The sequence below is a fragment of the Saccopteryx leptura genome, chromosome 5, assembly GCF_036850995.1.
Source record: "Saccopteryx leptura isolate mSacLep1 chromosome 5, mSacLep1_pri_phased_curated, whole genome shotgun sequence".
Classification (NCBI taxonomy): domain Eukaryota; kingdom Metazoa; phylum Chordata; class Mammalia; order Chiroptera; family Emballonuridae; genus Saccopteryx; species Saccopteryx leptura.
Genome location: NC_089507.1, coordinates 146,599,369 through 146,624,306, shown reverse-complemented (window position 1 = coordinate 146,624,306; position 24,938 = coordinate 146,599,369).

Sequence of the window (24,938 nt, the reverse complement as noted above, 5' to 3'; positions counted from 1 at the left end):
TCTCTGCCTGATGAAATACTCTTAGAGTCAAACAATGTTCTCCCTTTGCCCATCACTCCATAACTGTCATGGCCCCAGGAACACGGTTAGTTGAATCAGATACATTCAGTCGGGGACACTAACAGAAGTTTATGAGTATGTCCTGGAGCAAAGCTGTGCCAGTAGGCTGAGGGAGGGGTTCCTCATCCCCTCCCCTGTTGAAGTAGAGGGTCCTCTGGTGACAATCTCTTCCTTTCCAGAATCTGTTGTAACTCTTAATATTTTTATTTTTAAATGGAAAGGTCTAAGTCGAGACCTACATCTTGTTGAGAATAGCTGTAGGCAGACAGGATCCTGAGTCTTTTCTCAAAACTAAGACTCTGGCAGTTGCCATCTCTGTCCAAAATCAGGTAGAGCCTATATTGATGTCCCCTTCTTGGGCAGAAAGCTCTGTCTACTGACCATCCTGTCAGAAACGTTGATTCATGTATCTCTACATTTTTCGTGAGGTATCAAGGTTGCTCCCCTTCCCTGATCATTTGCAAAGTATTCAACGAAACTCATTGCAATACATACTTGTGGAACAAGATGGATTCCTTCTATTTAAAATTGATTGGCAAACGGAAAGAGGATTTTCCATTTACATGACACTGCATGTGAATAAAGGGCGATAGCCTAATGGTCAGACCACATGAGTGTGACAGTCAGTCCTCCTCTGCTTCTTAACGTTTTGTTACTGGGAAATCGAGTTGCATTTGGCTCCTTCTCCAAAACCCTCAGACCTCATGACTTAAGTCTGAAATGTTCCCACACCCTGTCTTGCACATCTCTCATAAAAGACCACACTGCTTTGTAAGGTGGGTTCTGACAAACACGTTTCCTCTGACGCCCAACGTACCAGTTACTATGGGGTGCAAAGGCACGGCTCCCACTCAAGTCATATATTTCACCTCTTTTTTTCTTAATTCTAACATTGAGAATGGTCCTTTAACTTCTGCATCAAGCGCGGAGACCCAACAAACACATTCCTCATAACCAGTCCCTTTACCATTCTACTGAGAGCTAAGACCTCCCTCTCTGCAGGAAGCATGCGTGTGTCTATTTGGAAACTAAAAGGAAATGTCAGCGGAAGGAATTGTGAGTTGACCAATGGGTCCAGATACATAATGTATACCAAGGACTTAACACAGTCCTGAGAATTAGGCAGGAGAAATCATCATGATATTTTAAATTTATTTTTTCTTTTCAATTGAATTTATTGAAGTGACCTTGGTTAATAAAATTACGTAGGATTCAGGCGTACAATTGTCTAATACATCGTCTGTATAATGTATTGTGTGTTCACCATAAGTTGAGTTTCCTTCCCTTACCATCTGTCCCTCCTTTACCTTCTCCTACCTGCCATCGAGGTGAGCCGGCTGTACCCAGAGTGATGCCCTGAGCCATCCCGAGTCCCGTTTAAGAACTCACGACTCCCGTGGAGCAGGTGGTGAGGATATCTGAAGCACTATCAGACACTTGGGAAGTCTCAGATCCTCCTCCCTCACCTGTGTGATGTATCAGCAGCTCTGCTCATGCCAATAGAAAGCCACCCCACGTTGGAGTGGCGATGGGGTGTCCTGTCCAACCTGCGCTGCTCACGGGGCGGAATGTCTGCAGCCAACTTGGTCGTGTCTGAACCATCCGCTCCATCCTTCTGTTTTGTTTTGTTTTTCCTTCCTCAGATGCCATTTCCAAGATCATCATTGTGTCTTTTTAGACTCTGATGACTGATTTGCATGTTAGCTCAATTGGTATACAAATATTCAGTTATTTAGATGCTGTCTCTGGATCACGTGATGCCATCTGTGGCCCCGGAGAACGATTTGATCCCTCTTACCATTCACGGACTGAAATTCCTTTTCTATTAAAGGACAGGTGATGAATGATGGCGATAAAATATGGCTGACTATGAGCAGGCTGCTTCCCCAATAAGGGATCGTCTGAAGCAAGAAGAACAGCCCAGGGTTCATTTTCACATGGTCCTGACAACTGGGAATACTAAAAATCTCTCCGATCAGTCATAGTAGATACTATGTTTATTTGTGTGTTTGTTTTATCTTTTGTATTAGTGAGGTTAGGCAGCTGTAACAAAATACCATAGACTGGGTCCCTTGAATAGTAGATGTTTATTTCTCATAGTTCTGGAGCTCTAGACGATTTGGTTCCCGGTACATTCCTTTCACTGGCTTATAGAAGACCACCTTCTCCTTGCACCTTCAGATGTCTTTCCTCTGTCTGTGCACAGACACAGACATACATAGACAGTTTGATTCCACATAAGCTTATGAGCACATGGCATGCTCTCTTCTTTTCTTTTCTTTTCCTTTTTTTTTTTTTTTTTGTATTTTTTTGAAGTGAGAAATAAGGAGGCAGAGAGACAGACTCCCATATGAGATCCACCCAGCATGCCCACCAGGGGGCAATGCTCTGTTCATCTGGGGCGTTGCTCCATTGCAACCGGAGCCATTCTAGCATGTGAGTTGGAGGCCATAGAGCTGTCCTCAGTGCCTGGGCCAACTTTGCTCCAATAGAGCCTTGGCTGCGGGAAGGGAAGAGAGAGGTAGAGAGAAAGGAGAGGGGGAAGGGTAGAGAAGCAGATGGGATTCAAACCCAGGACTTCCACACACCGAGCCAACGCTCTACCACTGAGCCAACCTGCCATGGCAGTGGTGTGATCTTTTCTTAAGAAAGATGCCAGATTGGGATGAGGAAAAAAATATATGTATGTATACTGGTTATTGCATTTCAGAAATAACCTTCTTGAAGGTCCCAGCATTTACAAGAGAAGTCATTTTATTTCTAAAGTCCTAGATAACCCATGTATTTAATCTGTCAACATGTTGGGATCCAAAGATCACCAGTTCCCTAAATGCCAACTATTGACATCAGAATCATCGGATCCAGCCCTGGCCGGTTGACTCAGTGGTAGAGCATCGACCTGGCATGCAGGAGTCCCGGTTAGATTCCTGGCTGGGGCACACAGGAGAAGCACCCATCTGCTTCTCCACTCCTCCCCCTCTCCTTCCTCTCTGTCTCTCTCTTCCCCTCCAGCAGCCAAGGCTCCATTGGAGCAAAGTTGGCCCGGGCGCTGAGGATGCCTCAGGCGCTAGAATGGCTCTGGTTGCAACAGAGTGATGCCCCTGGTGGGAGTGCTGGGGGGGATCCCGGTCGGATGCATGCGGGAATCTGTCTGACTGCCTCCCTGTTTCCAACTTCAGAAAAATACAGAATCATCGGGTCCACCTAGACCGAACGATCAGTAGAGGTGTCACCAGGGCAGAGATGAGACTGAGAATGTGTTTCCATGTTATTCACATGGCTTGGTTTAGAGAACACTATTACAGAACCTAACTCACCTGGGAACTTTTAGAACTATGGTTCCATAACTTTCTTCCTAGTAGTTAAAAGCTCTGGGGAGCTTTAAAACAACCTGATGCCCAGCTTACACTCTGCACCAATGAAATTCGAATTTGAGAGGTTGGGACTAACACATCACTCTCTTCAGGTCCTAGGAGGTATTCCAATGTGCAGTGATCATAAGAACCGCTTTTCGCTCGGACTAAGATATGTGAGGCGAAGGGTCCATTCTGGCTGCATTAGAGAAGCATGGGGAGGGGTGTAATCTCCCAGCTGGGCTCGCAGAAATGTCCCCAGGAATGGGTGTGCAACAGCAATGCTTAATCATGCCATTCAAACTGGCAAAAGACCATACCTCATGCCAAATGGAAATAATTACTCCATGAAGGAAAATGTTGCTGAGGCCACAAGAGATGCTATGAAATGTGCCAGGCTTGGGGTCCTCTGTGGCTTGTCCCCTGGGCCAATCCTGAGCAAGGAACATGATGACTCTGAGCTCCTGCGTCCTTCCCTTGTCAAGTGGACGGGACGGTACCCACCTGAATACACAGGGGTGAGTGCATTCCATCGAAGATGCTAATATATTCAGATGGGCAGAGCACTTTCCAGTGGAAGAGAGAGAGCTATTTGGAATGCCCTACTTAAACCTGTAGCCCAATCTTCATTGATTAACACTTTTTAAAAAAGCCTTTGTAAGGCTCATGTTGCTAACCACTCTCTGCTGTCTAAGAATGGTTTTGGGTCAGATTTTTATAATTGGCCCACACAATTCTCTGGCCTGGGTACTTGGCTTTTACTGTCATTGCTGGTTATGAGGGAAAAGAAGGACCTTTGTTGCCAAGATGTGGGATAAAGTCCAGATCCATCTGGAAACCATTTGGAGTTCATACGCAAATGAAGTAGGTCATAAAATACCAAGAAGTCAAGAGAAAAAAAAGAATAAATTACCGAGGCTGCATTAGAAGTTCAAGTCTCAGCTCTTATCTTTCTTAATAACACCTCCTCTGCTTGACAGGGTGACCCTGTGGGGTGGGGGCTGTCCTGGCCCGGGGGAGAACAGTGCAATTCCATTGCAGAAGGAGGCACCGCTGTGGCTTGTGGAAACACCTGGACCAGAAGGTATCTGCACGATCACGGGTGTGAGCCAGCAGGTGACCAGACCCACTTGGACTTTGCGAGGTGTGCTACTCCTCAGAGCCGCAGAGGTACCGGGGTCTCACAACGCTGGGGAGTGTTGGCGTTGCAACCTGTAACCCAGGATACAAGAGGCGTTCCGTAGAAGTTAGCTGACTGTGAACAGTATGAATGAGTGATATGTTTGTATCAAGCTGTTGGCATATACACTCTTAGTGGGAATATACTATTAAAAGAAAGAAGAAGAAGCAGACATAGAAGCTTTCTTGATCAACGGGGGAATAGAGCAACTGGACTTGAGACCTTTCTCAAGGACACCTAGCAAACCGTCGAATGAGCATTGAGGGCATTCAGTCAAGCGATTACTCAGGCCACTCTTTCTCCTTGTAATGAATGCTAGGTCATCTTTGATGATCTCAAATGCAAAGATGGTTTCTTGGCAGAGACATAGATTAAATTTAATGTTGAAAACGTAGCAACGAGTTGACCTGGCAGGACTCGGCGAGACCCGATGACCTGTCAAAGGGCTCTTCCTTTGATCACTCTGCTTGAAAACACAGACGGTTACCTTCAGCGTTTCTGACACTGACTTTGCTTTCTTTCAAGGCCGTGTGGTCTCTCCCGGCCATCCTGCTGCTGGCGAGATGAACTCTCTCGAAAGGAAAGGCAGACTGTCCGTGCGTGCTCCGCTTCCCTAACTGGGGAGCAGCGGAGACCTGCCGCAGGGCTGTCCCAGCACCAGCTGGTCTGCATGGAGGGAGGAGCAGCGAGATTATCTCCTATTGGCAGGGCGGGCTGTATGATGGGCTACGGTGAGGGCCAATTGGATTGTGAATGATGAAAAGCAGTTTGGTGGTCTCACCAGGTCACCCAGCATGCTTCTACCCTGGTTCAAAGCACCTGGCACGAAGTCGCAAGGTAACGGACAGGCAGACATTCCTCGAGGGCACTTGAATCATCATGCACACTCTGTTTGGTGCCATCTGGGAAAATTACCCTGCAGGGCCTGTCCACTGGAGGATCCCAGTTCAGGAATAAAACCATAACTTGTTATCTCCTCAAAAGGGAAGAGTGATCATATATATTTAGCCAGCAACTCGGGGGGCTTGAGGCCTCTCAGGAAGAATTCAGTGATGGGTCTTCTGCATTGCTCATAAAGAAGTAGTAGATGCCACTTTGGGCTGGTGTTTTCTAGGTTCCATCACCTGGGTATCCCTTTATGAGCCTGAAGCACGTGTGATGTGGTCTATCTCTGTCAGGGCAGGAGTCCATGGAGAGCTTCCACTCCAGTGACCACAGGGCATAGAAATTAGGGTACTTTGCATAAACGCCCTGATACCTTTGAAAGGAGATAAGCCCTGTGCATGCATAGGGCCCGGCCTGGCTGCCATAGCCCACAGGCTAGGCACCAGGCTTGTTCTTCTGGCCTTTGGTCTGGGGCCACCAATCTCAGTGTTTCTAATTTTTTGTCCTGAATTGCTAGATCTGGATTCTTTGTGTGTGTGTGCAAGCTGTGAATGGACTTACTTTCAAATTTCTATGCCATCCTGTCTGTGTTAGAATACTGCACACACCGTGTCTGCCCCCAGCCCTACCCGCCAATTGGTTCAGATCCAATGAGATGCACAGAAAAGCTGACATAGCCCCACCTTGCCTCCCCTGTGGTGGGTGTGGTCAGAGAAGGCTCGGCCTTCTGCTCCTTCAGGGGCGGCCACAGCTGAGGGAGCCTCCTCGCCTGCCTGTCCTTCCAAGGGTAGCCACAGACAGGGGCTGGGCACTGTCAGGTGCAAAGTTCTGGGCATTTCTGCCCAATGGGGCTCCTGTCCAGCGCTCCCAGTGTGGCCGGCCACAGCTGTGCTGGGTCCTGCACGGATACTTCTCCTTGACCGGGGTCTGCTCCTGCCTCTTCTCTCCATAGGCGCTGATCCCTAAGAAATACCTCGCATCCCAGCCTCCGTGGAGACATCCAGAGAAACCCACCTGTGACAGCACTCTTTCTTCTAGCGTGACTCCTTGTCCCAGCCAGGCGTGTTTGCCCTGTTGGAACCTAGACACAGGACCGTGCTTCTCGGCGATAAACAACTAGGGAAGAGCAGCTTCTCCGCGTTCCCGTCTTGGGTCCTGAGATGTCACCTGAAAGAGCTGCAGGTGCCCTCACCTCTCTGTGCCCAAAGAGCACCTGTAATTCTGTCTCTGCCCAGATCCTCAGTCCTCCCAGCCTATAACAGTCAACCCCTGTGCGGCATGCGGCCTTTCCGAACTCAGTCTGCTCTTACCGTCTGCCACACTACACATCTGCCTTTTGACAAAACAGCACCAAAGAAAAAGGTGGATCTTTTATGCACAATGGAAATTCCACCTTTTTTCATTGCTAAACCGTGAATTTGGGGATAGAATTTACCAACATCTGCCAGGAGCCCTTATCTCATACCTTGAGTCACTTTATTATTATCATTATTATTATTATCATTATTATTATTATTATTTTGGTCTCATTTCTTTATCTCTAAAATGAAATCATGACACCTCACTGACCCCTTATGAGGGCTGATGTGGTAAACAGGACCCACAGAAGACAGAGAAAAGCTACATCAATGTCTCACCAGCAGTGACGTGTTACGCCCAGGACCAATTAGGACAGGGGACGCCGATGATTCCGTATTTACACGGCAGTGGTTGGTTAGGAACTGCTTGAAACCAGCCCCGTTGGCTTTTCCAGTCCTGCGTGTGGCTGGTGGCTGACGCTCATGAGATGGCTGCGACAGGATGCAGTTTTCGCTGGCAGACCGAGCTCTGCGCCAGCCCGGAGCTTAAGTGGCTCATATGGTGATTGATCCCTTGACCTTGGGCTCATTAACTTCATCCTCTGGTGAAAGGGACCAACCAGCCATAAGGCACTCTTTGAGAGCACGCTTTCCTTTGTGTTTCTGAGGGGGCAGGGACGCTAGTGCCCAACTTGCATGTGTAATATGAAGTATGGGTCTCCCTTGCCAGACGATGTCGGGGGCGGGGGGTGGGGGGACACACACAAAATCCCCTGTTTCCAAAAAGGGACAGTGGGCAGAGATGTAGGGAGAGCATTAGGATCCTTGGTCGATAAGAACAGGTCATAACCATAGGAGGTAGGCACGCACGATGCATGCAAACTCTGAAAGAGACAAATCACACGTTTTGCACTCTTCATTCCCTAACAAAATAGGGAGACACCTCCTGGGAGACGTCCATCGCGAAGTGATCATAGCCTCCCTGTTCTCCATCAAGATCGGATTTCACAAACATGTCCCATTTAAACATGGCAATGAGATCTTCCTTCTGTGGCGGCCCAGTGCTCATGCAGTGTGAGGGGTTCAGGGGGCCGCCCCAGCGTGCTGGTGTTCCTTGTTTTTGTAACGTTAAGAATCCTTTTTAACAAACACACAAGGAGTGCCCAGTGTGAGGGCCGGTACCCTGGGGACAGGCCTGTGAACTGTTCATGCGTTTCCACAGCTACCCCCACCCTCCAGAAGGCATCCGGTCTCAGTTTCCAGGGCACAAGGAGAGCACTGGGGGCAGTGGGGTAACCCGATCGGCCCACACATCTGGGAGCTCTCTTCATTCACAAGGGCCCAGAGTGTTTCAGACAGACGTGGTCAGAAAAAAAAGATTCCCTGGGTCCCTGGCCAACTTTTATCCTGGATGACCTTTTCTGAACACGCCAGAATCACCATTCTGAACCCCCTGTCCCTCCCTCTAGGCAGCCCCTGGGGGGGGGGCGTTCCCCTGGAAGCACCAGCTCTAAGGGCCATGTGTTCCTCCATGGCATCCTGTCTGGGCCCAGGGCTGTGTGATCAGGGGGGCCCTTTCGTTTATTTATTTATTTATTTATTTATTTATTTATTTATTTATTTATTCGTTCTATTTTTTTCTCCAGTCTGTGCGGACAGGTATGATTTATAAAATACAATCGAAGTGAAATCTATGGAAAGTTCAGGTTTAAACCCAACGGCGCAGCACACACTCCAGCCTCCTGACCATGGCTACAGCCCCATCTCAGAAACCGTTCATGGGCAGTTCTCTTTCCCTCCTGACTGCCTGTCACCCTTCTGCGGCAGGGGGTTCGCTCCCCGCTTTGTATCGTGCTGCGTGCTGGTCTACTGTGCTGGCCGCCCACCAGTCATGATGCCTCTCCTTCCTAGAGGGCTGAGGGTCATGGGGCGGAGAAGAGCACATAGACAGCTCAGATGGAGCTATGATCAAATGTCCTGTGCTCAGCAGGGCAGGAGGATTAGCTCTGGAGGGGATGGTATGGGTCTCAGAGAGAAACCTGTGAGCCACGCGGCCAAAGCCTCAACAGTAAGGTGGCCTTCTCTGCTCTGAATTTGGAAGCCCTGGGGAGTTCTAACCATTGGTTTTCTGGCCACGAATCAATGACCGAACCATGACCACCAATGTGAAGAATCAGACAATGGTAAAGTAAAACTTCTCATAAGACCACCATCAAGAGACATAAAATAGTGGAGAGCTTCCCTGGCGGCCTTTTATTCTATGATGCTTTAAAATACTTGGCGACGTAGGTAATACACGTTATATTTCAGCCTCTTGATTGAAAAGTGTAAAATAATTTCCTGTCTTATTATTGGTTTGTCTTCATAGCCCTATTTTAATGAATACTGTTGCATTTACCTATGAATCAGAAATTACTTAACAATGATATTGTTTTTGTGATATTTAGATGATTTCTGATTTACCCAAGTGCTCCACCGTGCATTAATATTCCCCTCCTCTCTTTTTTTGATGTGTTTTCTCACTGAATAACAAAGCATCAGACTAGAATAGCATTTTCCCAACAGAGTTCTATAGAATAGAAAACCTTATAGCTATTAACAGCTCTATTATTGCAAACAAGTTATAGACAGAAAGGTAGGAAATGATTAACATTCCATCTATTTTGAAGAGAGCCATAGTCAAGATTCTGAACATCTTTCTGTATGGAATGTTAACTCCTCATGTGCCTTGTATGTAAGTCACGGAATATCTCATGACTCATCATGTCCTGCTCGTCTCGTGTGAAACCCAGCAGAGGGGACACAGCGATGAACTGTTTGTCGTTTCCTCCTGCTCTGAGCTTCTGTGATATCAAAGTGTATCTTCGATCCCTTACCACCTTTGCATGTCTACTTAATTATTTACTAAATCTATTTTTAGCTTACCATACCCGAAGCTGAGTCAAGGCAGCTTACAACAAGAGGCCTTTAAACAAGGCTAAGTATCTACAACAGCTATTGAAACAGAAAAGCAAGACTGATTTTTCTTTAACACGAATTGAAACATCAGATTTGTTGGCCAGTTAAAGACTTAAGCGTAAATCTCCTGTGACCTGTCACTAGGTGCTTGGAGGGAGTTGGCACAGGGGACTTCGGGTAAGAGCGGGAGCCTCCGCTGGGCGCTCTGAAAGGATGCCAAGCAGGAGGGACGGCTGACTTCTAGCCTCCTGGACCGTTTTTGCTTGGGGCTTGCTTTGTGTGTACCTGTAAATCATTTAGATAATTGCTGTGACTCTGTGCTTAGCTTGGCTGCAAAGACCCCTTGGTTCGTGAATACTCATAAGAGTTATCCACCCTCCACTGTTCCTTAGATGTTCCCAGACAGCGTCCATCCATGCTAAGAGTGCCAGCCTGCGTGTGTGTGCTGGCCACAAGATGTTAATGACTTCTTGTCCAGGTGGGAGCTGCCTTGCGCCCACTGCCCAGATGACGATAGCAAAGGCACTCTCGCGGGAGCCGTTCTGTTCCTCCGTAGGTGTTTGGTCTGATACGTTGGTTGTTTCATTTGTTGTTTACTGAATTCTGTGCCTGGTACTGTGCTGGGTACTGGGGCTTTGGCACAGGGGACCAAGAGGTGCCAGTCTCTAAAAGGGTGCGTGGTCTGTCCAGAGCAGGAGAGCTCTGTGGACAGACTGTCATAGAATCCCCCAAGTAGCTAAACACAGATGAGCTCAGAGGACTGTGGCCATAGAGAGCTTAGAGGAAGTACACAAGTCAGCCTGGGGCATGAATTGCATCCAGATGAGGAAGAGGTCATTTATCCTAGGATTCAAATACCTACGCAGAGCCTGAAAACTATCCTACCGCGGACATAGACTCACTGAAGAAAACACGGATGATAAAATAGAAAGAAAAATCATTTGAAAATTTCACCCTGTTTTGCTGTGTGTGTGTGTGTGTGTGAGTGTGTGTGTGAATAAATAGCAGGATCCCAGGTCAATAAAGTTCAGGAAGGCAGCTCGGGCTGAGGTAGCAGCGGGGGAGGTGCTGGTGTGAGCCTCGCAGGTCTACCATCCTCCTGAAGCCCAGAGCTCCAGGTGCAGGCACACCTGGGCAGGCGGGTGGGAGTGCTGTGCTTTGTCTCCCTGTCTGAGGGCTGAGGGGTCAAGGCTTCCCCCTGAGGGCAACAGGAAGACACTGTAGGGTGCTAAGGACTGGCACAGCAACAAGGACAGTCGTTCCGAGGAAGGACACATGTGGAGACAGCAGTAGAAGGCTTCAGACCGGGGCCACCACAGGTGCCATGGAGCCCTGACCACAGCAGCCAGGCCGGACCGGAGCCCGTCACACACGGACCCAGTGCACGCTCACATGCCGGCCATGGTGCCTGGAGCCTCTCGTGCACCTTCTCCAGAAGACGAGACCTGAACATCTCAGGTCTGCTCAGCACAGAGTTCCGTAGTTTATGGTGCCTCAATCCCAAGATCAAGTGCAACCTACATAAAAACTGCCTGTCCAGACAAGTAACAGCTCAGTTGATTCCATAAGGACCATCTTGCCCACCCGGCTCCATTATTATTGGGACACAGGTGTGCTCTGACTCTCTTGCCTGTTAGGAGCACTTCATTCAACTGAAAATATTTTTAGAAGCATCTAGTAAACCATGAAGTAACAGCAAAATGGGCTGCTAGAGACAATTACTATATAAATATATGGGAATATGCATTGACATGACAATTAACTTTTATGAAAAAACATAAATAAACTTGGGACTAACTCTGGGGCCAGAGTGGTTGTAGGGGTGAGCTAAGATGATTTCTGCTTCATTTCATATATTTTCTACTATTTGAGAAAGAGTAGGCTTACATTTAGAATAAATGAATAGCTCTTACCTCCTTTGTCAAATGTCAATTGTCCATAAAGCTGTGGGTTTATTTCTGGGTTCTCTGTTCTGTTCCATTGATCTATATGCCTGTTCTTATGCCAGTACCAGGCTGTTTTGAGTACAATGGCCTTGTAGTATAACTTGGTATCACTCACTTTATTCTTCTTTTTCAAGACTGCTGAGGCTATTCAAGTTCTTTTTCGGTTTCATATAAATTTTGGAATATGTGCTTTATATCTTTGAAGAATGTCATTGGTATTTTAACTGATATTGCATTGAATTTATAAATTGCTTTGGGTAATATAGATATTTTAATGAACACGATATATACTTCCACTTGTATGTATCTTCCTTGATTTCTTTTATCAATGTTTTATAATTTTCCCGGTACACATCTTTAATTTCCTTGGTTAAATTTACTTCTAGGTACCTTATTCTTTTTGTTTCAGTAGTGAAGGGGGTTGTTTCCTTAATTTCTCTTTCTGACAGTTCATTGTTGGTGTATAAAAATGCCTCTGATTTCTGTGTATTAATTTTATATCCTGACACCTTACTGAATTCATTTATCAGGTCCAGTAGTTTTTTGACTGAGACTTTAGGGTTTTCTATATACAGCAGGGGTAGTCAACCTTTTTATACCTACCGCCCACTTTTGTATCTCTGTTAGTAGTAAAATTTTCTAACCGCCCACCAGTTCCACAGTAATGGTGATTTATAAAGTAGGGAAGTAACTTTACTTTATTAAATTTATAAAGCAGAGTTATAGCAAGTTAAAGCATATAATAATATTTACTTACCAAGTACGTTATGTCGGATTTTCGCTAAGTTTGGCAGAATAAATCTTTATCAAACAACTTACTATAGTTAAATATATCTTTTTATTTATACTTTGGTTGCTGGAACACCCACTAGTGGGTGGTAGGGACCAGGTTGACTACCACTGATATACAGTATCATATCATCTGCAAGAGCATACAATGGAGTAAAGACAGACTCTTCAACAAATGGTGTTGGGAAAATTGGACAGCTACCTGCAAAAAAATGAAACTAGACCACCAACTTACACCATTCACAAAAATAAACTCAAAATGGATAAAAGACTTAAATGTAAGTTGTGAAACCATAAGCATCTTAGAAGAAAACATAGGAAGTAAGCTCACCGACATCTCTCACAGCAATATATTTGATAATTTATCTCCATGGGCAAGTGAAATAAAAGAATAAACAAATGGGACTATATCAAACTAAAAAGCTTTTGTACAGCTAAAGACAATATGAACAGAATAAAAAAACAAACGACACAATGGGAGAACATATTTGACAAAACGTCTGATAAGGGGTTAATAACCAAAATTTATAAAAAAAAACTTGTAAAACTCAACACCAGGAAGACAGACAATCCAATCAAAAAATGGGCAAAAGAAATGAATAGACACTTCTCCAAAGAGGACATACAGATGGCCAATAGGCATATGAAAAAATGCTCAACATCACTAATCATTAGAGAAATGCAAATTAAAACCACAATGAGATACCACCTCACACCTGTCAGAATGGAGCTCATTAACAAAACAACACAGACTAAGTGTTGGCAAGGATGTGGAGAAAAGGGAACCCTCCTGCACTGCTGGTGGGAATGCAGACTGGTGCAGCACTGTGGAAAACAGTATGGAGATTCCTCAAAAAATTAGAAATGGAACTGCCTTTTGACCCAGCCATTTCACTTTTAGGAATATACCCCAAGTACACCATAGCACTGACTCAACAAAAGAAATGCACCCCCATGTTTATGTCAGCATTGTTCACAATAGCGAAGATCTGGAAACAGCCCAAGTGTCCGTCAGCAAATGAGTGGATTAAAAAGCTGTGGTACATATATACTTTGGAATACTATGGGGCCATGAAAAAGAAGGAAATATTACCTTTTGCAACAACATGGATGGACCTGGAAACTATTATGTTTAGCGAAATAAGCCAGGCAGAAAAAAAAAAATATCATATGACCTCACTCATTTGAGGAATCCAAGAAATAATGTGAACTGAGGAATGGAATTGAGACAGAGGAGGGACCAAAGGGACCAGAGGAAAAGAGGACAGAGGGAAAGGGGATGATGGAATGGGATAAAACTGAAGGGAAGGAGGGAGGAAGATGTTGGGAGGGGGGCAAGGGAGATGTTGAAGGGAATATGGGGGGGATGCATTCAGGGTGACACTAGAATCTATGTAAACATAATAAATTAAATTAAAAAATAGAAAAGAATAGCAATACCACTGGACCAGGTGGTGGTGCAGTGAATAGAGTGTTGGACTGGGACATGGAGAACCCAAATTCGAAACCCCAAAGTTGTTGGCTTGAGCCCAGGGTTGCTGGCTTGAGCAAGGGGTCACTCAGTCTGCTGTAGCCCCCCAGTCAAGACACATATGAGAAAGCAATCAATGAGAAACGAAGGTGCCACAATGAAGAATTGATGCTTTTCGTCTCTCTCCCTTCCTGTCTGTCTGTTCCTATCTCTCTCTCTCTCTGTTTCTGTCACACAAAAAAAGGAATAGCAATAACATCAAGATGTTTTTTGTTATTATTATTTTGTGCCCAGAAAAGAAGCATTTTGACTTGAAAGATATTGAGGAGGGAAAAATGTACAAGGCGTGACACCTGAAAGAAGACAGCAGGGAAGTTAGGGGTGACTACTTGGCATTTGGGGTCCCCTGGGGTGCCATTCCACACAGGATACATGAGGAGAGGACACAAAAGGCAACAGAAACCCGAAATGAACTTAGAACGCCTTTGCCTGTTTGCATTGGAGAAGCTGTAGGGTAGCTTCTCTTGGACCCCAGAGGAAAGAGACATCAGAAACTTTAATGTCGGAGTTATCTGTCTGTCCAGAGGCTGTCATTGAAGATCTTGGTAAGGGAACGGCCATGTAGAGAGCAGAGAGTGAAAAGCAGAAAGCACCTAACATTGAGGCTGGGATTAACCAATAAAGAGAAAGTAATGAGTAACGAACTGGCCCAAAACCAGGGGGTAGGGCGTGGAGTGTGGAGGCTGAGTTCCAAGGAGCCATACCTGAGACAAAGACATGTTTCGGGAATGGATGAAAGGCCAGCCCTAGAAGCTCAGGATATTCATGTTGAAATTTCAGCATCATCCACCTCCAGCCCCTGGGTTATGTCGGCCCACTGCTTGTTTGGGACAATAAAGTTTTATCGAGACCAAGCTACCCTCGGTAGTTCATGTCTTCTCTCTGATGGCTTTCCAGCTATGGATAAGAAGGGGTTGGGATATATATATATAGGCTCTGTGGCCTCACAGCCTAAAAGGGTCATTAGCCAGCCCTTGATAGGTGTCTGTATCATAAAGATACAAGTTACCCCTACATTCGTTTGTTTGTTAGGTGTTTGTTTACAAATGAGCAGTCACAAATGGGTAGAAAGGGTGGGCTCCTCCCCAGTGTACCAGAAGCAGCTGTTTTCCCCAGAGCCTGACGTGCACTGAGCCCCCCACGGAACGCCATTCCCACGGTCCCGGTGTCACTCGTGAGACGAGGAGTATATCTTAGCATGTGCCACGCTCCACCCCGCCCCCTCGTTCTGAATGATTACAAAACACAAAAACCCAGTTGCTAGTCACTCCTATCAGGTGAATGCCAAGGTGAATGGGGTTGACTCCTTAGGAGAACCCTCAGTGCCGTACAAATGCCTCAGTCTGTAATCAATTCCATGTGGGGAGCTTTTCCACGGCCTGGTGTCCCTCACTGTAATGGTGCTTCCCCACTGAGCATTGAATGTCACACAACTTGACCTCCTAGAGTGGTGAATTTGTGAAGAAAAAGAAATCAGCGGTTGTGAAAAACGCAGCCCTTTTCTGAGCTCCACTTTAAGACCTTTCAGGGTAAGCTAGGGAATCTGGTTGGGGAAGAGGACCCCAAACCCTAGTGATTCCGACAGATCTGATCTCTGGAGTTGTTTTCAGCCACAAAGCATCCCAGCTCCATGCATGCTGGGCTCACATTGGGTTCCATCCTTCCAAGTGTTCCCTCTCCTTCTATTGGCCCTGTCTTTCAAAGCTGGAGAGGACCCAGCAGCGTGAGCCTCCGTGTTGAAAAGCATTTATACCAGTTGAAATTTGTGTTATTATATTTGTTTTATGCGTTTAATTCCTGTTGAGACTTTAAGTAGGAGCAGCTGGGTTCCTGTGCCAGGTGCCGGGCCTCACAAATTGTTGACATCTTTCTTCTCAGCTAGACACCAGCACCCAGCTGCACCAGAGCTAGCAAATGTCCCGCCCACATCAGCCTCCTGCCCGCCTGGATGACCGCCACGGAAGATGTGGAGGCACAGCATTGGAGGGAAGCAACCAGACCATATGAGGAGTATTGTGGGGTTTTTTTCTAGACTAGCTACATTGAAGTTTTGAAAATGGTTTCTTTGGAAGAGAGAACAGGCAATACAGCAGTTTAATGATTTATAAAATACCCTGCCAGAAAACCCTTGAAGTCCTACCTGAGCATGGACATTCTGCATTCCCTCTGCCCCATAGCTTTGGCAACAGGAATCTCAAACAAGCACGGCTCAATGACTACTGACTCTAGAAACTATTCTAGAATATCTGCTCCCCCAATTAAATGTTCCCAACTCTCAATTCCATTGTTTTTAGTACCTTTACCATGAATGTGACCAATCTTGATTAGCTGGGATTTTGTTATAGAACATCAGAGTCAAAACAAAGGGGACTCAGAAATTAAGACCACCCCAGATTCTCAGGAGCTTGTGAGTGTCAATGCACTAAAAAGTCAGAGAGCTGATCGTGTGGGTCCACTGGGAGAGGGATATACATTTTGCTCCCTCCACTGAATTAAAAATCAGAGGTGAGGAAACACCTGTGTCTTGGTATTTTTGTTTCTACCATGGCCCTTGTCATCTCCCCTAGGCAAAAAAAATGTGTACAGCACATGCTGTCTTTGAATTGAATTGACTCTGATTCAACCTTTTCCTTTTAAAGGATCAGGTAACAACCATAAACATCTAAGTTTCCCCATGAGAAAATCAGCTGTCTCGGGTATGTCTTGTCTGAAGTTCTTAGTGTTGAACTTGGAGGTCAGGCTCAGCTCAGGTAAAAATGAAAAGGGATTTGGCTGGTTCTGTCCACCACAACAGCACTATTCTCCTGTTCTCTGGCATTCTCTACAGCCATTAGGACACCCTTGCCCAGTGTGCTATAACCTCCAGATGTTTTCTTCTCTTCGATAATTGCCTTCCTTGGTCAATTGGACCAACTTGTCTCTTGATCCTGAGACAAGTTTCTCTAAAACTCACTCAGTGAATGGTCAGGGGACATGAAAGGAAAATCTAATGAGAAAAGTATTATCTTCTCACACAGTAGATTTGCATTTTGACAGGAACTTTTGGGGAAATAAAGGCCTTTCACAAATAAACAGTGGAAGAAAAAATTATATCCGTAGCTTTTTACCTTGAAGACCTTCCTTATCCATTGTATAGTATGGTACTCTTTACTAAATATAACATAGTCCCTCGACAGAGTCTCAGTTAAACTTTTATAAGTCATCATGTTTTTCTATTATTTTGTTATTTGGCTTTAGAAAATTTCCTCTGAAATAAATCTTGCTCCAAATACACAATATTTTTAAAATGTCAACATTACACGTTACATGATTAATAGGAAAAAATAATAGATAGTAAAAATTTAATGGTCCATAGATCCAACAGAAAACATCCTAATCTCATTTCCCTTTTTTCTTTCTTCCTTTCTTTCTTTCTTCCTTTCTTTCTTTCTTTCTTTCTTTCTTTCTTTCTTTCTTTCTTTCCTTTTGACACTCCTATTTGATGCCATGAAACACATTCAATTTAGAACTGGAGGAGCCTTGTTGAATTTCAGACAGCCTTGAATTTTTATGGGTGAACAGCCTCATGTTCTTGGGTGTGAAGAGGTTTCCCGAGGAAGCGTTGGAGTAGACGCCAAGTCTGCGACTGGCTCATGAGCCAAACTCTGCATTCCCAGGAGGGCAAGAAAATATTCCGCTCTGAAAGAGTCGGACCTGAGCCAGGAGATGGTGCGGCACAGAGCGGAAAGCCATGGCGTGGGAAGGAGACTCCACAGACGTGAGGTGTGGGCTCCCCTTGACTAGCTTCATCACTGGAGGAGTGACAGGGACCCTCCAACCTCAGTCTCTCTCTGTAAGTGCAGATGATGCATATACAGTTTCTCTGCACACCACAGAAGCATTGTGCAGGCAAAAGCAAATGCTATTATATTCATATATATATAATAGAATGTAAATATATATATCCAATGTTTATTAAGTCCACATAATTGCTGAGTTGGACCTGATTGCCTACCCCCTTCCCAGCAGGCGGAGCTCTTAGCAGACATCATCCCTGTCACGCTCATGCATCCTTCAAGGAGGGACGCTGGCCAGCGATCATCAACCTCATTTTACATATGGAGGGGCCAGAGCTGTGCCTTTCCCCTTGGCTGTGCTGACTCATCATCTTGTGTGCGCCCGGGTCTGTGCCTCCAGCCTTAAATCACAGCGAAGGAGGAGCCAGACAGCCCAAGCCCATTGTGCTACCTTCTTTTCTTGCTTTACAGCCACCGTGGAATTCTGTGCTCATGAAATTTCTGCAACCACGGTGCTCCATTCAGTCAAGAGTGAGATATTCATGTGTCCATATCTTCTATCAAATCGCAACGGACTTTTGGAGGAATAATGCCCCACATCCTGGCCAAGGCACAAAATTCTCATTAAAGAATGACAATAGGCCCGAGGGAGAGTTAGTGACAATGTGCTCCTTACAGAGCAAGGCGATAGGTTCAGAGGGAGGGGACGTCTTACTGAGAGCGAGCTTGTCTTCACCCAGGGGCAGACGGGACCCTGCGGCACTTGTGTACAGCTCCATTTGTAAAAAGCAAAGAATAAAAAAGAACACAATGCACAGTGCTTACTGTTTCTGCCTTTTCTCTGGTCCCAGTGTGCTTACAGAGATTCTCCCTACGAGCTCTGTGGTCCTTTGGTGGAAGGCAGTCAGGGGCTTTCTTCAAGGCGGTGTGCATAGTTCATGTCCTGGCCAAACAGTCTGCACTCCCCTCCTCTGTGTTCTAGGTTTCCTCACAGGCTACAGTTTGAACCCTAACAGCCCCCAAATGAGGTCCCAGAAGGGCTCCTGAGCCTGTGTGACACCCATGTCACTTGATATGACTCTGAAGTGGTGCTCGCCTGCAGCATCACCAGGACCCCATGTCCCTTAGGTCCCCCACTCCACAGGCTCAGCAGGCAATCAGAGCTGGGGTGGGGGATGGCCTCCCGCCTTTTCAGACTGCACTGCGGAGCCTTGGTCATCGAGATTTAAACGTCATGCCAGGGCTTTGGCTCATCCCGGATGGGTGCTTTCCTGCTGGAAATCCTGCGCACCTCCTTCGTGGAAACCCCCATGCTGTGCTGCTAACTGAAGGGAAGCCAGGTGATCCCTCCAAAGGGGTTGCATCATCCCAGGCTTGTTTGTGTATGCAGTCTCCCCACATCAGAGGTGAGGCACCCACCGGTCCTGTACCAGGGTCGCCGGTGGGGAGCCCTACACAGACAGCTGGTTTCCCTTGGTCTTGTCTCTTCCGTTGTCACGAACCCTAGCTGCCCCGATGGACATGTAGTCCAAAAAAGAGAACGTGAAACGACAGGTCTCTGGATTCCGGCGACGGGAAGTGTTTCCGTTAGACATAGGCTGTGCTCGATCTCTATTTCTATTTATTATTTTTATAGCCAGGAAGTAACCAGTGTGAGACTTGTCTATGCGATAAAACTCAAAGGAGAGATAGCCAGAGGTTGACTCAATGCGGGGGGGGGGGGGGGTCTAGAAAGGATCAATGGTCAGGAAAACCCTGTTCGCATTTGGCTTACTCTTTGCAAATCCTAAGACCAGGAAGCCAATGCCATCCCTGGAAGAAGCCTTGTCTCTCTAATAACAAGGCTCCGTGCCTCTGGCATGGGGAGCGTCTGTCCTTTCCATCCCTCATCTGAGATGGTGGCCCTCCCCTGTGGGGCCCTCTCGGGAGGAGGGGAGACGTGTTTTTTTGGGGGAAGCACATCTGCCCAGCTGAGAGCTGCCTGCTAGTTGTCACCTCATTTCTCTTCCCCAGAGATAGGCCCAGCCCCACCTCCAGCCTGCCCACCCTAGAGTGGGGGAAGGGGGCGTTGGGGGTCGGACAGTGGCCTTGAAGACCTGCCCAGCTGGGCTGCTGCTCCCCCAGACCCCAGAGAGACAGGCTGTTGTACCCTTGGCCATGTGTGTGTCTTGATCCCCCACATATCAGCTCCTTCATCCTCTCGACCCCAAAATGGAGCCGGAGCCACATCCCCCCAAGTCCTCTGAGTCATCCACATGGCTATCCGTGCCCTGGAGACCATCACAGCATGGTAGCATCCAGTGTCCCCAAACAGCCAGCAAGCAGGAGGAGACCGACACCCTGGGCTCCTCAGAGGACCACCAGCTGCACGGTTAATTATGGCTCTCTTCCTCTTTCTGTCTCTTTAGAATCTCAGCTTTAGAAAGAAAAGATAAGAAATTCTTCAGTGTAATTAGAGACTGCCGAGTGCTGATGGTAATAACGAGGGAAAACACTGGCTGATTTACAGCAGGAAGGGGCAGGGGGAGGCGCTGTGCAGGTTGAAAAAAAATAATGAAAATCAGCTTCTCCACCACCATCTTCGAGGAGCTGCCAGTCAGCCTGGGAGAGAAAAGAAATGCTAATGAAATATTCACAGGCAGCCTGCTGGTGTTGTCAGGATGGCCTTTGTTCCCAGGGACTGTTCCAGCTCCTCAGTCAAGGGGTCAGATGGGGGGATGCAGGAAGCAGGGTCACAGGGAAATAAGACCCTCAGAAAGGTTTACAGGGGGTGGGGGACACCCGGGTGCCCATGACGGGAGTCTCTCCCCACAGCCCGGGCCTCAGCCTTGTGCACTGGAGAAATCCTAGCGAGCAAAGCCTTTTCTTTTTCTTTCTTATCCTTTTCCCCAAGGATGACAGATGCTAAATGTCAGTGATCATTGAGACTCAGTCAGAGCTGGTGTTCTAAGCTCTGTAAGTGGTCTCAGGTCTGCTAATACCGGACAGTTTGACAATCTCGGGGAGAGAGTGTCTCTCAGATAGACATGGGATAGGACAGAGCTCCCACACACACTTTATCCTATGGAATCCACCACTCAGCTGGCTGCAGAGTAGAGGATGCAGCTTGGAAGAAAGATGGATATGTGTGCGTGTGTACATGTGTGTGCATGTGTAAGCTATGCATGTGCATTCAAGTGTGAGCTGTGTGTGCATGTTTGAGCTATGTGTATGCTTGTGTGCACTGTATATATGTTCCTGCATGTGTAAGCTGTATGTATGTGCTGAGTGAACTGTGTGTGTGCGCTGTGTGACCTGCGTGGGTCAGTGCACATGTGCCTGCACATGCGAGCTCTGTGTATGTGCATGCATGTGTGTCTGTATGTGCTGTGTTGTGGTCAAGTCCTGCCGGGGGTGAGGACAACAGAGATGCAAAGACCCAACTTCGGGGACCAGGTTCAGTGACACAGATCCACTTTATTCAGGAAGTAAGCTAACTTATATACACAGGTTCAGCCTATAGAATGTTACAGCATGTCCTTCATAGCCAATGGCTGAAAAGAACAGGGAGCTGCATGGTTGGCACTGAGTCACTTCCTTATAGCGGGTGAGCTCCCTTCCTGGGTATGCCAGGAGGGTTCTGGGAGCTGGAGTATTCTCACAGCATTGCATCAGCCACAGCTGCTAGGAATGTGCTCTATGCTCCACCCACACCTCCCCCTTCTCTTTTAATTAAGGCCAATTGGACTTGATGAGTGACAGCTTGCTGTTGTTGTAGCTTCTGAATGCTATGCATTATGCAACAGAACCCTAGTAGAACTAAAATAACTATCATACCTATTATACTATATGCTAATAGATTAGCTGGATTAAACAATGAGGCAAGCCTCTGTAATGTTTGACTAGTTAGGAAATAGAACAGAGGTCTTAAACAGGGGATTCTTCCTAGGGGTCAGGATGTCATTTCCCTCCCATTGTGTTACAGAGACCTTCCAGGTGCTGTTAGACACAGATCCATTTTGATAATGGACATAGGTCCATGCATGCCCCCTTCCTACAAAGGTCCCAGTGTCCAAACACAGAACGAATAGCTTGCCATGGGCTGTGTACTGCATATGGTTGCAAGGCACATTACACAAATTACAACAACATGACAAATCATACAATTTCAACAATTACAAAGGTATACTTCACCAGTCTCTGAGCACTTTGCTAAAAGCACAAAATATCCTCAGCCTTCTTTCCAGCCATGGGATAAGCTTCTCGGGGCAGGAGGAGGCCCTCCAGCAAAGCCACCCCCATCAGGGTATTTCACATTGTCCAAAATCAGTAAGTCCATCCAACAAAGGAGCCAGTGCTCACTCGGGTCGTAGTCCAGGAAATCAGTCCATGCACATGATACCTCAGCCACCCCCTCATCCCTGCCATCCTGGCAGGTTTTACATTGTGTCAAAGAGGAGCACGTGGCAATGGCAGTCAGCATTTCTATCTCTCCTCTGGAGAGCATGATGACATTCACCCTTAGGTCCCAAAATGTCAGCAAACCCACCAGCAGCTTAGCAGGCACTCCCTGCTGTTCCAGTGGCCACTTGGCAATGCAAGCCTGGCTTCCGTTCATCCTCCCACCGCAGCTGCCGCAATTTACCTTCTGGAGTCTGCAAATCGCAACCCCGGCCCAATTCTCCTCATCCTCCAAAGATGAACTGAAAACACCAGCTCATGCTGCCGGGTTTGAGCCCCGGGCTGCTGCCGCCTGCATCTGGGAGTCAGTGGTCATCATAGCACACATAAGCAAGAACAGAGCACCAGGGCCTGGGGGCCTATCAGGGGCGATTCTCTGGGCCCACCCTGCCAAAGTCTCCACATCCGCCCAGGTGATGGGGCACACACGCTGGCCATGAGGTCTTCTTCTGGAGCACTGAGGACCTCCTCCCCTCAGGCATAGTCGGTGTGGAGAAGGCCAGGGCTGTGGCTTTGGATGGGTAAAGACTGAACTACTTAGTGGGTGCCCAAGAAACCCTGTCAAGCGTGTTGGGGGGTTCCTGGGATCCAAATTGGCTTAAAAACACAGGCATAACCTCTCCCTTGTGTTAGAAGAGGGTGTGATCCCCGCCATTGTGCCATGGCTGGGTCCTTCCAGTGTCATTTCAGAGAGAGGCGTGGGGACAGAGAGAGCGAGAGATACAGAAAAATAGACAGGACAAACAGAAAGAAAAAAGACATGGGGGTGTACAGGCTGGCCCATGGGTCTGCAGCAGGAACACGTGTTAGAGTTAAAGCTGGGATAGAAAATGGCATCTGAGAGGCTGGGGTGGGGCATTGAGTCCAGCAGGGAATGCGGAAGTAGGGACTTCCGCTTTTTCCGGTGGCAGAGCTGATGGCGCAGTTACCAATTCGATTGGTTTTGATTCTGTGCACTCAGCTGTGATTTTGTCAAACTCGGAGGCTAAACTACTTTCCTCCTTAGTGGAGAGAGGCAAATAGGGAGGTAGGGGCTCCCCAGAGAGAGGGGCAACCTGCAATATCTTTGGCACTAGCGGAGGGTCCCCAGGAGGAGCACTGGTCAGGCAGGCGTGTATCACTAGCAGGGCAGGAATGAGGCCGAGAGGAAAGGTTTGTCCTCCATGTACTTCAGCCAAATGGATGCTCCGGAAAGCTTGGGCCCAAGTATTGGGGTCCCAAAAAGGTGTGTCCTCAATCTAGGGATTGAAATCAGAAAGAATCTCCCAGTCTCTGTTTGGGTGCCAGTATGTGGACAAGTCCTGCTGGGAGTGAGGACGACGGAGATGCAAAGACCCGACTCCAGGGACCAGGTTCAGTGATGCAGATCCACTTTATTCAGGAAGTAAGCTAGCTTATATACATAGGTTCAGCCTATAGGGTGTTACAGCATGTTCTTCAAAGCCAATGGCTGAAAAGAACAGGGAGATGCATGATTGGCGCTGAGTCACTTCCTTATAGTGGGCAAGTTCCCTTCCTGGGTGTGCCCAGGAGGCTTCTGGGAGCTGGAGTATTCTTACAGCATTGCATCAGCCACAGCTGCTAGGAATATGTTCTGCATTCCACCCACACTGTGTGAGCTGTGTGTGTGTGTCATGTGTGTTGTGAGTGTGTCTGTGTGAGCTATGTGTGTTTGTAGTCATTTTCATGTGCACATCTGAAATTACTCAAACATCACAAGGTTCCCAAGCCAGTAGCACCGAGCTGCATGGAGGATGGTGTGGGCACACTCTGCAGAGCCTAGCCACTTCAGGCCCTCATTGGCCAAGCAGACCCAAGAGAGATGACCAAAAGTCACAAGACCACAGGAGCCATTAGCGGGGGACTTACAACTAAGCACCTTCACTTTACGTATTGCTTTTTGCATAAACTCATCAAAAAGTTTGGACCCTTGGCAGTGGCAGACAGGGTACAAACCCCAGGTGAGTAGACCCAGGGTCTGGAGGAAGCAGAGACAGGGAGCAGGAGGCAGAGAGGAGAGGCCTGCAAGGAAGAGTCTTAGGGTCTGGGTTGAGTCATGACACTGATGTCAATGTGCTGGGAAGCTCTGGGCAAGAAATATAAACCCTCAGACCTCACTTCCTGTAACTGAGAAATGAGAAAGGGCCATGTACCCAAGGTCCCCTTTGAGTTTATGCCTTGAATAGAAGGCATTAAGAAAGGGACATGGGATTAGGGCCATGTGTGGTCCTTTCCGCCTTAGATATGGTTTCTGGCTTCTGTAAGATAAGACAACCCACTTTTCCTCCAATATTCAAACTTTAAAAATGATAGCTGGGGCAGAGGTGGATATTTCTTGACTTCAAACGAAAAAGCAAGTAAAATAGAATCATAGCTATTTCATGGACCAGTGATCTACCGTGTGAAAGGAGCTGACATTATTTTGGATGGCCTGAAATCTCCTATGGGATCAACGTCATCATCCCTTAGAACAAGCATGGAAGTTTCCCAGGGGGCAGAGGGCAGACTCCCTGGTCCCAGCATGGACTGCCCCTCAGAAGCCTGGGCTGTCTTTGTCCTAAGTCATCACTCTCAAAGATGGGAGGGAGTCCCATGGTAAGTGATCAAAAGCAATCATATGTGCTCTTATTTATTTACATATTTATTGTCTTATTGAATTCTAAGATCAGCCCCACAGGGTCAGAAAGCTTTGGAAACTTGCCTGGGCCCCTCTCACCAAATT